Source organism: Desmodus rotundus, chromosome 1 (assembly GCF_022682495.2).
Source record: "Desmodus rotundus isolate HL8 chromosome 1, HLdesRot8A.1, whole genome shotgun sequence".
NCBI classification, from domain to species: Eukaryota; Metazoa; Chordata; class Mammalia; order Chiroptera; family Phyllostomidae; genus Desmodus; species Desmodus rotundus.
Genome location: NC_071387.1, coordinates 54495140 through 54512040, shown reverse-complemented (window position 1 = coordinate 54512040; position 16901 = coordinate 54495140).

Genomic DNA, 16901 nt, shown 5'->3' with positions numbered 1-16901 from the left:
TCCCTTTACTAATTATGGGGCCTTAAGAAGCTTTCCCTAAGCCTCAGTGTCCTTATCTATAAAATAAGGATACTAAAGTCCCACCTACAAAGTATTTATTAAGAACATTGGGACTTCCAGCCAAAATGGAGGCCTCAGTAGATACGCTTTGCTTCCTTACACAACCAAAAGAAGGACAACAACAAATTTAGAAACAAAAAACAACCAGCCCTGGCCGGGTAGCTCAATTGGTTAGAGCATCATAACGATACACCAAAACAAAAAACAACCAGAAGTGTCAGAAAATCAAACTGTATGGAAGTCTGACAAACAAGGAGTTAAAGAGAAAACATTCATCCAGACTGGTAGGAAGGGCGGAGACAACACGAGACAAGGTGGTGGCTGGTAGAGTGGGCAGCCCCACATTTGCGTGCGGATAAACCAGGAGGAACAACTGGGGAACAAGACAGACTGCTCAACCCAGGGCTCCAGTGCAGGAAACGAAAGCCTCAAAACCTCTGGATGTAAAAACTTGTTGGGGTCATGGGGGCAGAAAAACTCCCAGTCTCACAGGAAAGTCTGTTTGAGAGATCCATGGGGTCTTAGAATGTACATAAGTCCACCTACCTGGGAATCAACACCAGAAGAGCCCAATTAGCCTGTGGGTAGCAGGGGTAAGACTGAAAGTAGAGCAAGAGCTGAGCAATTAACACTCTTCTCTCTCTGACCCCTCTCCCACACACAATGCCACAACACAGCAAAGTGGGTTGCCCCACCCTGCTCCGCCCCTTATAATGTAACAGGTGCACCAAGACAAAGAAATATGGCCCAAATGAAAGAACAGATCAAAACTGCAGAAAAAGAACTAAACAATAAGGAGATAGACAACCAATCAGATGCAGAGTTCACAACACTGGTGACTAGGATGCTCACAGAAATGGTTGAATATGGTCGCAAAATAAAGGAAGAAGTGAAGGCTATGCAAAATGAAATAAAGGAAATGTACAGGGAATCAACAATGATGGGAAGGAAACTGGGACTCAAATCAACAGTGTGGACCAGAAGGAAGAAAGAAACATCCAACCAGAACAGAATGAAGAAACAAGAATTCAAAAAAATGAGGGGAGGCTTAGGAACCTCTGGGACAACTTTAAACATTCCAACATCCAAATCATAGGGGTGCTAGAAGGAGAAGAGGAAGAGCAAGAAATTGAAAACTTATTTGAAAACATAATGAAGGAGAACTTCCCCAATTTGCCAAAGGAAATAGACTTCCAGGAAGCCCAGGAAGCCCAGAGTCCCAAAGAGGTTGGACCCAAGGAAGCACACGCCAAGGCACGTCATAATTACATTACCCAAGATGAAAGATAAGGAGAGAATCTTAAAAGCAGCAAGAGAAAAAGAGACAGTTACCTACAAAGGGGTTCCCATAAGACTGTCAGCTGATTTCTCAAAAGAAACCTGGCAGGCAAGAAGGGGCTGGAAAGAAGTATTCCAAGTCATGAAAGGCAAGGAACTATATCCAAGATTACTGTACCCAGCAAAGCTTTCATTTAGAATGGAGGGGCAGATAAAGTGCTTCCCAGATAAGGTCAAGTTAAAAGAGTTCATCACCACCCAGCCCTTGTAATATGACATGTTAAAGGGACTTATCTAAGAAAAAGAAGATCAAAACCATGAACAGTAAAATGACAACAAACTCATAACAATCAACAACTGAACCTAAAAAACAAAAAATGAACTAAGCAAACCACTAGAACAGGAACAGAATCACAGAAATGGAGATCACAGAGAGGGTTATCAGTGAGGAAAGGGAGAGGGGAGAATGGGGGAAAAAGGTACAGGGAATAAGAAGCATAAATGGTAGGTACAAAATAGACAGAGGGAGGTTAAGAATAATATGGGAAATGGAGAAGTCAAAGAAGTTATATGTATGACCCATGGACATGAACTAACGGGGCAGGGGAAATGCTGGTGGGAGGGGGTTGCAGGGAAAAGGGGGCAAAAGGGGAGAAAAAAGTGGGACAGCTGTAATAGTATAATCAGTAAAATATACTGATAGGGGACTTAAGAGTTGGAAAATTTTAGTTTAAGTAATAGCTAATAAGCTTGGTAATCAATGCATGTAAAAGCTATTGTTCCAGGAACTGAAGGTATGACCCACCCTGACTCCAGGAGACCATAAGCACTTCCACCTTTGTTCCTTAGGAGATCTGCAAGCAATGCCAGATGATATCTTAGCTATTGTACTTGGGTGAGATGACCACCACCCAGGACACAGCTTAAGACCACCGCCCAGGGCAAGAATGCTGAAGTTGTTGTTTTTTTATCCAATTAACTTTTCCCTGAATTCCAAACCCCTTACCTACACTTTGTTCTCCTTTAAAAAAGGGCCATTTTAAAATGGAATTTAAGATGGTCTCTTAGGGTATGAACCTGACATCTTCTCAGATCGCTGGCCGTCTAAATAAAGTACCCATAAAAATTCAATCGCTGTCATTGCTTATTGGGTTTGGTAGTGACAGGCAGCCCAAACTCTGGTGTCTTTTCTGGTTTCAATACTATTGAAAAAAAGAACATTTAGAGAAGATAATTCATGTAGAGCATTTGACATAATACCTGACACACCACAAAATGACCAAGGTACTTTTATCTTATTTAGAAGCTACTTTTTATCCTGGGCTTTTTACAAAATTCTTGTAAACATTTTCAATCATTTTATAAATGCTCCATACTTGATCACCTGATAAACAAAGATCTATTTTAATTGGCCTGGAAGTAGAGTAAGCTAAATTTAAGGAAGACTATTTTAGTCTTTTTTAGATATAATCATCTCTGTCCCTGAGGTGTTTCTTTTTATTTTAGTGGCATAGCTGAAAAAACACAGGCTCTGGAGGCTAAGTAGGTTTGCAGCCCAGCTCTTCCGCGTCCTTGCTGGGAAAACTTGGGCCAATTGCTTTCCGTCTCTGAGCCTCATTTCTCTCATCAGTCAAATGGCTATAATTCAAATCACTTAGTACTTTGTGGATTCAGTGTTACTCTTTAGAACATTTAAAACAGTGCCTGGCAGAAAGAGGAATCATTCAGTAAATATTAGCTATCATTATTTTATTGTACACTATTTCAACTACTGTGAAGTAGCAATAGTATAGATATGAACTTAAACACTGAAAAGACCACTAAAGGAAATTTTCACTATTTTTTCCATTACACTCAGTCCTGATTTAAAAAATAAATGCTTTAGATTCTGTAGAGAAAGCGTTCATATTTATTTATGGTTGCATAAATAAGGATCCAACATTATTGATACTATACTATAGAAAACACATGATTTCTTTTTTTTTTTTGATGAATAATTAATCTTCATATGCCCCAGTGTTAGGTAGAAGAACAAGGGTGTCTGAATGACAGCAGAGATGAGATAAATTTCTCAAATCCTTGTGGTGACTTCTGGATCACTGCTTGTCTCTGCCACTGAATGGGTGTTCCAAAATGCTCCCTAGTGAGGCCCTGAAGGGTGACTGGTCCTATCCCGGGGCATTCTCCTGCTGCTGCGCAGGGTGGTATCTCTCATCTTGGTCAGAACCTGGTGAAGCTCCCTAGATGGCTCAGCCCTACCCTGGCTCCCGATTGATACTGAAGATTCCTTGAAACACTTGCCTTTCTCCTGTTCAGCTCTGACCTCTATGCCACCTGGAAACTTAAAGGTCGTTCAGAAAAGCTGAACTCAGACCCACCGTCTGTGCAGTCAGGCTGTGCCACAGAGATCTTGGCTGTGGCTGCCCCCAGGTTGGTACAAGAGCTCCCTCTGGAGCCCCAAATGTGGAATGAGGCAAAGCTTTCTGCCAGGGATGGTCCCATCCTGTCCAAAGCTCAGAGAGGTGAAGGATCCTAGGCCATTTGATCCTTACCCCTTATCTCTCCTCAACCTACCTCCCTTCTTTCCCCCCAACAGTTCCCTAGGGCCATATGATGGTTATTGTACATGTCAACTTGACTGAGCTAAAGGATTCCCAGATAGCTGGTAAAACATTGTTTCTGCCTGTATCAGTGAAAGTGTTTCTAGAAGAGATTAGCATTTGAATTGGTAAACTGAGTAAAGAAAATCGCCCTCACAGGATGCAGATGTAGGAGGGCATCATCCAATCCATTACTAGGCTGAATAGGACAAAAAAGCTGGAGGAAGTTGGGCAAATTCCCTCTCTTTGGTTGAACTGTGACATCCATTTTATTCTGCCCTTGGACATCAGACATTGGTTCTTGGGCCTTCAGGGATGGAGTTTACATCATTGGCTTTGACTTGAACTGAATTACACCCCTAAATTTCCTGGTGTCTAACTTGTGGGACTTTTGGCCTCAATAATCATGTAAACCACTTCCTATAATAAACCTCTCTCTATATATATCTGCAGCTATAGCTATATCTATAGATATACAGATGTCAATATAGCTATAGCTATGGACATCTATAAATACTATTTTTCATTTGTTTCTCTGTGAAGCCCCGATTAAAACACACCAGAAAGGACAACATTCAGACTTTCCATTTCATCCTTTTTCCAGACCCCAACCTCGTGACTGAACTTTAATGGTCAATAGGGGGTGGGCAGGGAAAAAATCAGTTTACCAATGAGATCACTTAAATTGGAAGTAATCCAAAATGTTACCCCCACCCCCCACACACATACACACACACACAAAACTGATTTCATTGATAATTGTTATTGATTACATTTGGTTTAAAGAAAAATGCAGTGTATTATTATTAATAAATTGTTTCTTTTATTCAAGAGGATGGAATGCTACTCTTATATTAACCGAAGTAAACTCTGACTTCAATTTGTCCTTGTAAAGCTTAAAATAGAAATGTCTTCTGTATGTTATCCTGCAAAAAAGTAAAACATGAGAGGTTTTCGGGGTGCTAAGGTATTTTTTCTCTTGTGGTTAGAGCAGAAATTGAAGTATTAACATATTTAAAAAGGTATTTTAATTTAACCTTTAAAAATATTAAATCTCATAAACATATATTTGTAACAACCTGGGAAGATTTTCTTTTGTAAGTGGAGATAAAACAGATTTCTCAAAACAAATATTTTCATGTGGATCATAGATAACAAAATTTTTATTTCAAAGCCATGAAGGATTTTAAAAGCTAACTGGAAAAACCAGCTTTCTTTCAGTGCTTTTTGCCTAAAAAAAAATGCTGAAAAGAAAGTCTCTTGTGTTTCCTTAGTTCTTTGCTGACCCTCTCACCAATTCCCTCTACCCTAAATAAAAGATCAGAAGAGTCAAAGTCTTATAAAAATTGAGTTTTAGATCTCATTAAAAAATATTGTAAAATCTTTTTCTCACCAAAACAGTTTAATCTAAATGAGGAATGAGTAATACAAAGTCAGTATCACACTTTCTTCCAGTTTGTTCATTTCCTGTTCCTTACAAACTTTTCCACATCAGCATTCATCCTTCCCTTTCATTAATTCTGTGCCTTGGCATGTGTTCTCACAAACCTGACTCTGATCACCAAAAATTCACTCATGTGGCCCTTTAGCATTTTGTTATTGTATGTATGTGTTGATTTTCTTTTTATGAAAAATTTCAAACACACACAAAAATAAAGAGATTGCATAGGAAGCCCCACTTACCTACATTTAGCTATTTGCCAGATATTTGCTTTAACAGTTATCACATGGTCATCTTATTTCTTCTATACCACTGCCCACTTCCCACCACCACCTCTCCCCTCAGATTCTTTTGAAGCAAATTGTTTCAAGTTCAGACTTCTTCCGCCAACCAAAAGTACATTGTTTCTCTAAAACCTTTTGTAAGCCAAAATGATGTAAGCAAAGAAGCAATCACCATTAATTTATATGGAAATATTTTTTAGCATCTCCAGACCCAGAAAATAACCTACCAAATCATACCAAATAACACATAAAACCTAAAGTAATACTAACATGTAGTAAAAGCAGGAATACACAACAGAAATTGAGATAAAGCACAGTTGCTCACAGATACAGTTCCAAGCTACAGCAGCATGATGCTGGGAGGCTGAGTATAGTTCCAGGGAAGGAGCTTGGTGGTGCCACCCTTTCTACTCGGGGTCTTGTTGCCTCTAAAAATGGCTCAATGCAGAGCAAATGTTGAATGCTATTTTTGCTTTTTGCCTTTTTTTCATAAAATCAAACATCCTCTTCAGATTTCTTTTGGTTAGTGGAAACAGGTACCAATGTAGGTCTTTCATAAAAGTGAAGTGGTATAACTCAAATTTTCAAAAATTTGAGCATACCTATGTTTTTTGTCTTTGCTAACATAACTAGTTCTGTTTTGTGTTTCTTCCTTGGGTTCTTTGTACAATTTTCCATCATATGATTTTCAGTAACTATTCAGGAGTTGTATTTTCTACTTTTAAACTTGCTATGGGCATCTAATAAATGATTGAATCTAGTTGGAATTCAGTGCATATAAAGTATGGTGTCTACATACAGGAATCCAGAATGGAGCTAACAGGGAAAATAAAACCCTGACAACATGGGCAAGAAAAATGATACCACAGTGAGTTATCTGTATAATCTATAATATTGTGTAAATAAGTGTTTAGAGAATTGGTTGGCTAACAGTTCCTCAAAACCTTATATTTTTGTGTTATATACTACTTTAAAATAGTAAAACCCATTACCAAACACATTTTATATACTAATAATGGATTTGCTAGAAATGGAAACTTTCTGTTTAAACTAAGACTGCTATAACTATCTGTAGCCACATCACCCCTTTGTTCCTCATGCTTCTCTAAGGTCATTTGTATTCTCTTTCTAGTAGCTTCACTTACTCGTTCTTACTCTTAAAGCAATAGCACCACCCTGTGGTAATATGAACCTATGCACCCCAATGTTCATAGCAGCACAATTTACAATAACCAAATGCTGGAAGCAACCTAAGTGACCATCAGTAAATGAGTGGATCAAAAAACTATGGTACATTTACACAATGGAATACTATGCAGAAATAAAGAAGCTCCTACCCTTTGTGACAGCATGGATGGAACTGGAGAGTATTATGCTAAATGAAATAAGCCAGGCAATGAAAGATAAATACCATATGATCTCACATTTAACTGGTACCTAATCAACAAAACAAACAAGCAAGCAAAACATAATCAGAGACATTGAAATAAGAACAAATGGACAGTAACCAGAGGGGAGATGGGAGGGGATAATGGGGGGAATGGTGGGGAGGGTTTTCAGGAACAACTATAAAGGACACATGGACAAAACCAAGGTAGGGTGGAATCAGGGGAGGGAGGTGGGGATGGCTGGGGTTGGGGGGCAGAAGCGGAAAAGGCAGAAAACTGTACTTGAACAACAATAAAATTTAAAAGTATTTTTTAAAAAAGAAAAGAAAAGTGTTTCTTAACTGGTGTTACACATGCCAAGTAACTCTTTAGCACTTTAGCAGTCTGGTGAAGTTTTGGATGCCTTCTCAGACTGTTTTTAAATGCATAAAATACAATACATAGAATTACAAAAGAAACCAATTATATGAAAATAATGTTGTATTTATGTGTCCTTGGACTCCAGTTAAGAAGCCATAATAGAAGACTAGACGCATGAAACGATGTTCCTTCGAAAGCAACTCCTCTCTATTATTCTTGTAATTAAGGATCTTTATTACAATTGAGTTTGAACATATTACTTCAGAAATTACATATTGATTTTGGCTTAATGTCTATGAATATTTATGTACATAATATATATTGTAAGAAGGAAGAGGTTATTAGAGACATAAAAGGAGTTTCCATGCAATAAAAACAATCTGAACAGTGAAAACTGTTGGGCTTTGTATCCAGATTCTTTAAATAGTTGAAATTTGGATACTCCTGCCAAGAAGAAAGACTGGATTTCACAGTACTCCCGAAAGGGTGGTGTCACACATAAGGGCTCATCCAGTGTACTTTTATGGGGCCCACAGAGTGGGGCAAAGTGGACCGTTAATGCTATTATACGGCTCTGCTGGGTAAATTCTGCTCCTGAATGCCCAGAGCTAAGTTCCTCAGAGGGCCAAAAAAGGAGCTCCAGGTACCACTGCCCAGCACTGTGAGGACCCTGTTGCCAGTCAGGTGAGTGGTGGCTATTGGACTGAAGCCCTCTGAAATGGGCGGCTCTGTCATGGGGATGTGAGAAAGAAGACAATTAACACTGCAGATGTTAGCAATAATAAAGACTTGCCAAATATTTCGGGCTCCCCTGTCTCCTGGGCATATGGCAGGATTGTACTTTCCAGCCGGGGAGTGATGTGTATCTCTTCTGGGTCAAGCATTTACTTGTCAGTATAAGACTGCCCAGAATTCTCTTGCCCTTTGAAGTATGGATGGATAATATTCAAGAGGGTAGGTACTCTTATCAGCCTGGATCCCTGAGTAACTACAACAGGCAGAGTTCCCCTGCTGACTCTCAGTAGACACATAGCATGATTGAAAAATAAATCTCAATTTAAACCACAGATATTTGGGAATTATTCATTACTGTAACATAACATAAGCTATCTTGACCATCACAGCCAGGTACTCAACTAAATGCCTTAGGTCATCTTCAAGCCTCTCACCACGTGCATTTCCTTTTCTCCTCCATTTTTCTGAAGAGGAAATGAAGGCTTAGAAGGTTTGAAGACTTACCCACAGTCATGCAGCAGGATAAGCCCTTTCATTCTATGTTGTGTCTCCTTAATTACTGTCATCCTACCTCCCAAGACCTGTTTGAAGCTGCATTACATGGTCCCAGCAGAAGAAAGAGAAACACAAAGAACTAGGAAAGCAAGAGGGAGGATTGTTTCTAGCCTGTGGATACTGAGTTGTCCTCAACATGTAATGGATAAGAATTCTACCAACCTCTTCTCTTTAATGTGAACTGGACTTCTCTTCTCTCCCCACAAACCTTCCCTGGGTTTTGCAAGTTGTCTACCTGAATTCTTTGCCCCTAGCCTCTGCCTCCTTTTAGTCATCTCACTCTGAACTGCCTCCCAAGTCATCTTTTCAGTTAGTGGTTCTTAACTCCAGCTCCCCATCAGGATACCGGCGGAGCCTTGCAAATACACATAGTCCAGTAGGGGCATGAGCAAATGTAATTTTTATATTTGGCTATGACTAAGGATCATAATATGAAAGACTATGACTTCATGTTTCCATACTATCAGGCCCTAGTTAACCTTTTCTAACTGACTGCTCACACAACCCTACTCCCATGCTTCAGCTACAGTAGAGAAATTATTATCCCTTGAATAAAAGTAAGAATATTTTTGTCTCCAGACTTCTGCTCCAGTAGTCCCCTTTACCTGGAAAGAAAAGTCCCCTTTTCTTCCCCTTCCCCATAGGAAAAACTTCTACCATCCTTCAAGTGCAATCTCCTCTGTTTAGTCTTCTTGTACTGCCCCAGGTCAGAATAGAAACTTGATTCCTTGGGCTCCTCCTGTACTTGGCCAGGATTGGTGCCAGCTAAAGGTACCAGCTAAAGGTACAATGTTTTGATTATCCTGCCTTTATTACATTTATTTATATATCTCTGCCTCCCCTATTATCCTGTCAACCCCTGAAGGGAGGGCCCAGTGTTTATATTTTTCTTTTTGCTCAATGTTATTTTCTTTTTATATTCCACAAACACCTCTCACATTTGATATCTATCCAGCAAGTGCACAATATACTTTAAAATGCAATATAAATTGATGAATTAAATATTTATTCACTCATTCCACAAATATTTATTGAGTGCCTATTACAAGCCAGGAACCAAAGATATGAACACAAAAATCCCTGCCTTTGTGAAGCTTACATTCTACTAGGGGATACAACCAATAAGCATGATAAGTAAGTTATATATGATTTATGTTTCAAGATGATGAGTGCTAAGGAGAAACAAAGCTGGGATTGAATGTGGGCATTTATTTGAGTGATTTGTATGCAGATTAAAGTTTGAGAAGCTGTGGTCTAAATGAAGCAACATTCCTATAGGGATTCTCTTCAGAACAATGAACAGACGTACAGTCCAGCTCTTTTGGGGAGGCCAGGAGATCCCAGGCAGTTTTTTGGAGTTTCAGAACCAAATTCTAACATCACACAGGTACAAATTCCGTTCACAATGGAATCAATGCACTGCCTAAGAATTTTTCCTCTTCTTTTTTGGACAGGGGTGTGTGTATACAGTTGACCCTTGAATAACAGGGTTTGAATTGTATGATTCAAACACATGTTGTATGTGGATTTTCTAAAAATAAATATACAGTCCGCCTTCCATTTCCCTGGGTTTTGCATCTGCAGATTCAACCAACCCCAGATGGAAAAGAGTATTTTTGATCTGTGGCTGGGACTTCAGTGGATGCAGACAGCCAACTGTATGCATTGTTCTATGCCATTTTATACAAGGGACTTGGACATCCTGGGGGTTTGATATCTGAGAGGATGGGGTGGGATAGGCATGTGAGGGTGAGGTGGTGTCCTGGAACCAGTCCCAGTGGAGTCAAAAGTTATACACAGATTTTCGATTAGGGATGAGGGTGGGGGTTATGTGATTTTGGTCATGGTTGCTTGACTGTCAAGATTCATCTAATTATACACTTATAATTGGTGAATTTTATTGCATGTAAATTATACCTCAATAAACCTGCTTAAAAAGACTTCTTAGGTACATGTACTTCCTATGAATGCATCACTTAATGCCTGGTCGATGAGTAAAGGGCCATTTGGGAAAGCAAATCACACTTAGTACTTCAAGAGAAAATTTAAGGGATTTGTTAGACAATTGTGAAAGACCTCAAAGAATAAATAAATAGCACTGAGATATAACTGAAGGAGCTGTTGTCATCCCTAAAGCTGAGGGAAGAAAATGGAACTGATATCTGTAAGCTCAGAGAAGGAACCTCCCAGAGCTATGGGTGAAACCGCTGAGACAGGAGTTACTGCTGGTGTCTCTGCAAAGATGGAAGAGAATGGGCATTTGAGCGTCGTTAAGACAGAGGAAACTGCTGCAACCAGGAGGAAGTGCTGCTGCTGAGGCAATGTAGACAAGAAAAGGAAGAACAGAAAGGATTAATCCCGTTCCTATGCCTCTTCTATCCTCCGATCTCTGGTGGCTTCTATTGGTGAAAACTACCAGGCACCCAGCTATGAAAAGAGAAATTTTGTTTCCAGAGCCTAATCTCAGCATCAGAGAACACATTAAAGGAGGTATGGACGTGGAGCTGAAAGACGACAGGTAAATGACACCTGTGGTTTATCCTACGTTTAATAATATTAAAATTAATCTGTGATTTCAGGTGGTTTCAGCCTAATCCCTCTACTATTAAATTCCCAACCAAGACCTTTTTAGGAAGATGGCGGCAACATAGGTGGGAGCGGAGTCCACTTCCCCTCAACGCCAGGGAAATACCTAGCTGATCTGAGGAGCAGAGCGAACAGCCAACAGTATTCCAGCATATACGAAGATCAGAGACCAAAGATAGAGGACACTGAAAGATCTGACGGTAAGAAGAGTGCTCAAGGACAATAAGGTCCACGGGACCCAGGACCGCGCGGTACAAGGGCGGCAGAAGCGCCAGCCCTGGCGCAGGGGCTGCGGCAGGAGTCTTGGGAGAGGGCCAGGCTGCGCTGTGAGCAGCCAGGTGCTTGATTAGACCAGGGGGGCTTGAAAAGGAGGAATTTCTCAAAAAGAAAAAGAAAATAGAGACACTCAGGGGCTAATTAGAGAACTCTCGGTAGTAGCCGAGGCCCCTGGCGCCCCTCCCCCTCCACCCCTGGACTGCTACGCTCACCTGAGGTCCGGTCGCACACGAGCAGATTAGCGAACGGGACCCACACTTGAAACCCCGGAGGGGCGCCCACACCTGAAACCTCCGAGATAATTTGGAGCAGAGACTAGCTGCTCCACCCACAGGCCCAAAACCTCGGAACCGAGTACCGCGTGATTCAGTCCCAGGGCGGCCCCGCCCGCCCGAGAGACTCAAGCCCAGGGCGGCTGGATCCGGCCCCCAAGCACAGAGCCTGTGGCTCAGCGGGCTGCGCGCGCTCACCAAGCTCAGGGCCGGCTGGGTGCCTGTTTTCCAAATACAAAGCTGCTGGCGAGTGTCCTAACCCCAAGGCGGCTGAATCCGCCACCTGCGCGCCAGCGTTCCAAGCCCTGGCGGCTCGATTGGTCCGCCAGCTGCGCGCTCAGGGCACAAAATAACGTCACAGACCCAAAGCGGCTGGATTCCCCTGCTGCGCACGCACGCGTCACAAGCCAAAGCGGCTGGATTGGCTGATCAACGGACTGATTGACTGCCAGGGACCACACCTACAAAACAGCGAAGAGTGTGACCCAGGAAGAGAGAAAAGTGAAACCAATCCTTCCAACCACCCCCTCCCGTTTCACAGACAGGACACCAGCAGAAATAACCTGACCGGTTTAAAGCCAACAGAAGATTTTTTTTTTTTTTTATCCTTTTTCTTTTTTTTCCTTTCCCCCTGAATTCCTTCTTCCTCTCTCTTTTTTTCTTTTTTTTTCATTCCTTCTTCCTCCCATCCTTTACCATTTTTATGTCTTCTTCCTGCCTTCTTTTATCTATTTCTATGTTTTAATTTTTGCTAAAATTCCTTCTTATCTTGCCTCCGATCTTTCTTTATTCCTTCTTCCCTCCTTCCTTCCTTTCCTCCTTTCCTATTTCCTTTTTCCCTCCTTCCCATCTTTGTTTTGGTTTGTTTTGTGTGTGTGTGTGTGTTTTGTTTTTTTTTTCTTTTCTTTTGCCCCCCCTTTCTCTTTTTCCCACAGGTGAGACAACAAAACCTGGAGTGCTGAAAAGACTAGAGTTAGACCATGTTAAACACATAAACGTCAGCTCAAGACCAGTGAGCACAGGAGAGTAAGGAGACAGCACCACCGAATCCCATTGGCATTCTACCATAGAAGTTCATATCATAAATCCAGGGAGTCAGAACAAAGCAATTTAAGACACAGAGGCCAACAAGAAGAGCCTCACAAACAATGGGAAGACAAAGAAACAATTCCCAAATGAAAGGAAAGGAGGAAGTCTCAGAAAGAATACTAACCGAAAAAGAGGCAAGTCAACTATCAGATACTGAGTTCAAAGCAATGGTCATCAGGAAACTCACTGAGCTCTCTGAGCTCAAAGAGAACTACCAGAAACTACAAGGAAACTACAAGGAAACTACAATGAACTCACTGCAAACTATATCAACATGAAAAAGGAAATAGAAAATATCAACAAGAGCCAAGAGGAAATGAAGAATACAATTTCTGAATTGAAGAACACAGTAGAAGGAATTAAAAGCAGACTTGACGAAGCAGAGGATCGGATCAGCGAGCTGGAGGACAAAGTAGAAAAAAACACCCAGAAGGAGCAAGAAAAGGAAAAGAGGCTCAGAAAGAATGAAGAGGCAATAAGGGAAATGCAGGACAACATGAAACGTAACAATATCCGTATAATAGGAATACCAGAAGGAGAAGAAGAAGAGCAAGGGATAGAAAACCTGTTTGAAAAAGTAATGATGGAAAATTTCCCTAATCTGAGAAGAGAAAAAGTCACCCAAATCCAGGAATCACAGAGAGTCCCAAACAAGAGGAACCCAAAGAGACCCACTGCAAGACACATCATAATTAAAATGGCAAATTTCCAAGACAAAGAGAGGATCTTAAAGGCAGCAAGGGAGAAAAAGGAAGTAACATACAAGGGAGCCCCAATAAGGTTAGCAACTGACTTCTCAATGGAAACGCTCCAAGCCAGAAGAGAATGGCAAAAAATATTCCAAGTACTGAGAACCAGAGGCCTGCAACCAAGACTACTTTACCCAGCAAGGCTCTCAATCAAGATAGAAGACCAAATAAAGAGTTTCCCAGACAAAAGAAGTCTAAAAGAATACAGCTCCACCAAACCAGCTCTGCAAGAGATGCTAAAGGGACTGCTTTAAGGAAAGGAAGGAAAAGAGAAAGACAGAGGAACACAGGTAGGAAATAATGGCAATGAATAACTACCTATCGATAATAACCTTAAACGTAAATGGATTAAATGCTCCAATCAAAAGACATAGAACAGCTGAATGGATAAGAAAACATGACCCACACATATGCTGCCTACAAGAAACCCATCTCAGGACAAAAGACTTACACAGACTGAAAGTGAAGGGCTGGAAACAAATCTTCCAAGCAAACGGACAGGAAAAAAAAGCAGGGGTAGCAATACTCATATCTGACAAAATAGACTTCCAAAGAAGGGCCATAAAGAGAGACCCAGAAGGTCACTTCATAATACTCAAAGGAAGAATCCACCAAGAAGACATAAACATTGTAAATATATATGCACCCAACATAGGAGCACCCAAATACATAAAGAAAATCTTGGAGGATTTCAAGAAAGATATTGACAGCAACACAATTATAGTAGGGGATTTTAACACCCCACTATCAAAAATGGACAGGTCTTCCAAACAAAAGATCAACAAAGATATTGTGTCACTTAACAATACCTTAGAGGAAATGGACTTAACTGATATATACAGAGCTTTTCATCCCAAAGAAGCAAAATACACGTTCTTTTCAAGTGTCCATGGAACTTTTTCAAAGATAGACCACATGATAGTACACAAAGCAAGCCTCAACAAATTCAAGAAAATTGAAATCATATCAAGCATCTTCTCTGACCACAAGGGTCTGAAACTAGAAACCAATGCCAAGGGTAAAAACCCAAAACACTCAAAAGCATGGAGACTGAATAGCATGCTATTAAACAATGAATGGGTCAAGAATGAGATTAGGGAAGAAATCAAAAACTTCCTGGAAACAAATGAAAACGAACTCACAACAACCCAAAACCTATGGGACACAGCAAAGGCAGTCCTGAGAGGGAAGTTCATAGCAATACAGGCCTACCTTAAGAAGTTAGAAACAGCTCAAACAAACAACCTAACCCTACGCCTACAAGAACTGGAGGAACAACAACAAAGACAGCCCAGAGCAAGCAGAAGGAAGGAAATAACCAAGATCAGAGCAGAACTAAATGACATAGAGACTAAAAGCACAATTGTAAGGATCAATGAATCCAGAAGCTGGTTCTTTGAAAAGATAAACAAAATCGACAAGCCTTTAAGTAGGCTCATCAAGAAAAAAAGAGAGAGGATCCAAATAAACAGAATTAGAAATGAAAGTGGAGAGATTACAACTGATACCACAGAAATACAAAGGATCGTAAGAAATTACTATGAAGACCTGTATGCTAAGAAATTTGAAAACCTAGATGAAATGGACACATTTCTAGAAAAATATAATCTTCCAAAACTGAATGAAGAAGAAGCAGAAAACCTGAACAGACCAATATCAGCAAAGGAAATTGAAGCAGTCATCAAGAAACTCCCATCACACAAAAGCCCTGGACCAGATGGTTTCACAGGAGATTTCTACAAAGCATTTAAGGAAGAACTAACCCCTATCCTTCACAGACTATTCGAAAAAATCCAAACTGATGGAAGACTCCCAAACTCTTTTTATGAAGCCAACATCATCCTAATCCCAAAACCAGATAAAGACACAACGAAGAAAGAAAACTTCAGGCCAATATCGCTGATGAACATAGACGCTAAAATTCTCAACAAAATATTAGCAAACCGCATCCAGCAATATATTAAAAAGATCATCCACCATGACCAAGTGGGATTCATCCCAGGGATGCAAGGATGGTACAATATTCGCAAATCAATAAACATAATACATCACATCAACAACAGCAAAGACAAAAATCACATGATCATATCAATAGATGCGGAAAAAGCATTTGATAAGATACAGCACCCATTTCTGATAAAAACACTCAGCAAAGTGGGAATAAAGGGAGCAGTCCTCAACATAATTAAGGCCATATATGAGAGACCTACAGCCAACATCACACTCAATGGACAAAAACTTAGAGCTTTCCCACTAAGATCAGGAACTAGACAAGGATGCCCTCTCTCACCACTCCTATTCAACATAGTATTGGAAGTCCTAGCCACAGCAATCAGACAAGAAAAAGCAATAAAAGGCATCCAAATTGGAAAGGAGGAAATGAAACTGTCACTGTTTGCAGACGACATGATAGTGTACATGGAAAACCCTATAGACTCCACTCAAAAACTACTCGACCTAATAAATGAATTTGGCAAAACAGCTGGATACAGAGTCAATACCCAGAAATCAAAGGCATTCCTGTACACCAGCAACAAAACTGCAGAAACAGAAATCAGGAAAAAAATCCCATTCGATATAGCAACAAGAAAAATAAAGTACCTAGGAATAAACCTAACCAAGGAGGTAAAAGACCTGTACTCAGAAAACTACACAACACTGAAGAAAGAAATTAAGGAAGATACAAACAAATGGAAGCAGGTACCATGTTCATGGATTGGAAGAATCAACATTATCAAAATGGCCATACTACCCAAAGCAATTTATAGATTCAATGCAATCCCTATTAGAGTACCCATGACATATTTCACAGATATAGAACAAACATTGCAGAAATTCATATGGAACCATAAACGACCTCGAATAGCTGCAGCAATTTTGAGAAAGAAGAACAAAGCAGGAGGGATCACAATACCTGATATCAAACTGTATTACAAGGCCACTGTAATCAAAACAGCCTGGTACTGGCATAAAAACAGGCACATAGACCAATGGAACAGAATAGAGAGCCCAGAGATAAACTCAAGTCTATACGATCAATTAATATTTGACAAAGGAGGCAGGAGCATAAAATGGAGCAAAAACAGCCTCTTCAACAGATGGTGTTGGGAGATCTGGACAGCTACGTGCAAAAAAATGAAACTCGATCACCAACTTACGCCATACACGAAAATAAACTCAAGATGGATAAAAGACTTAAATATAAGCCGTAACACCATAAAAGTCCTT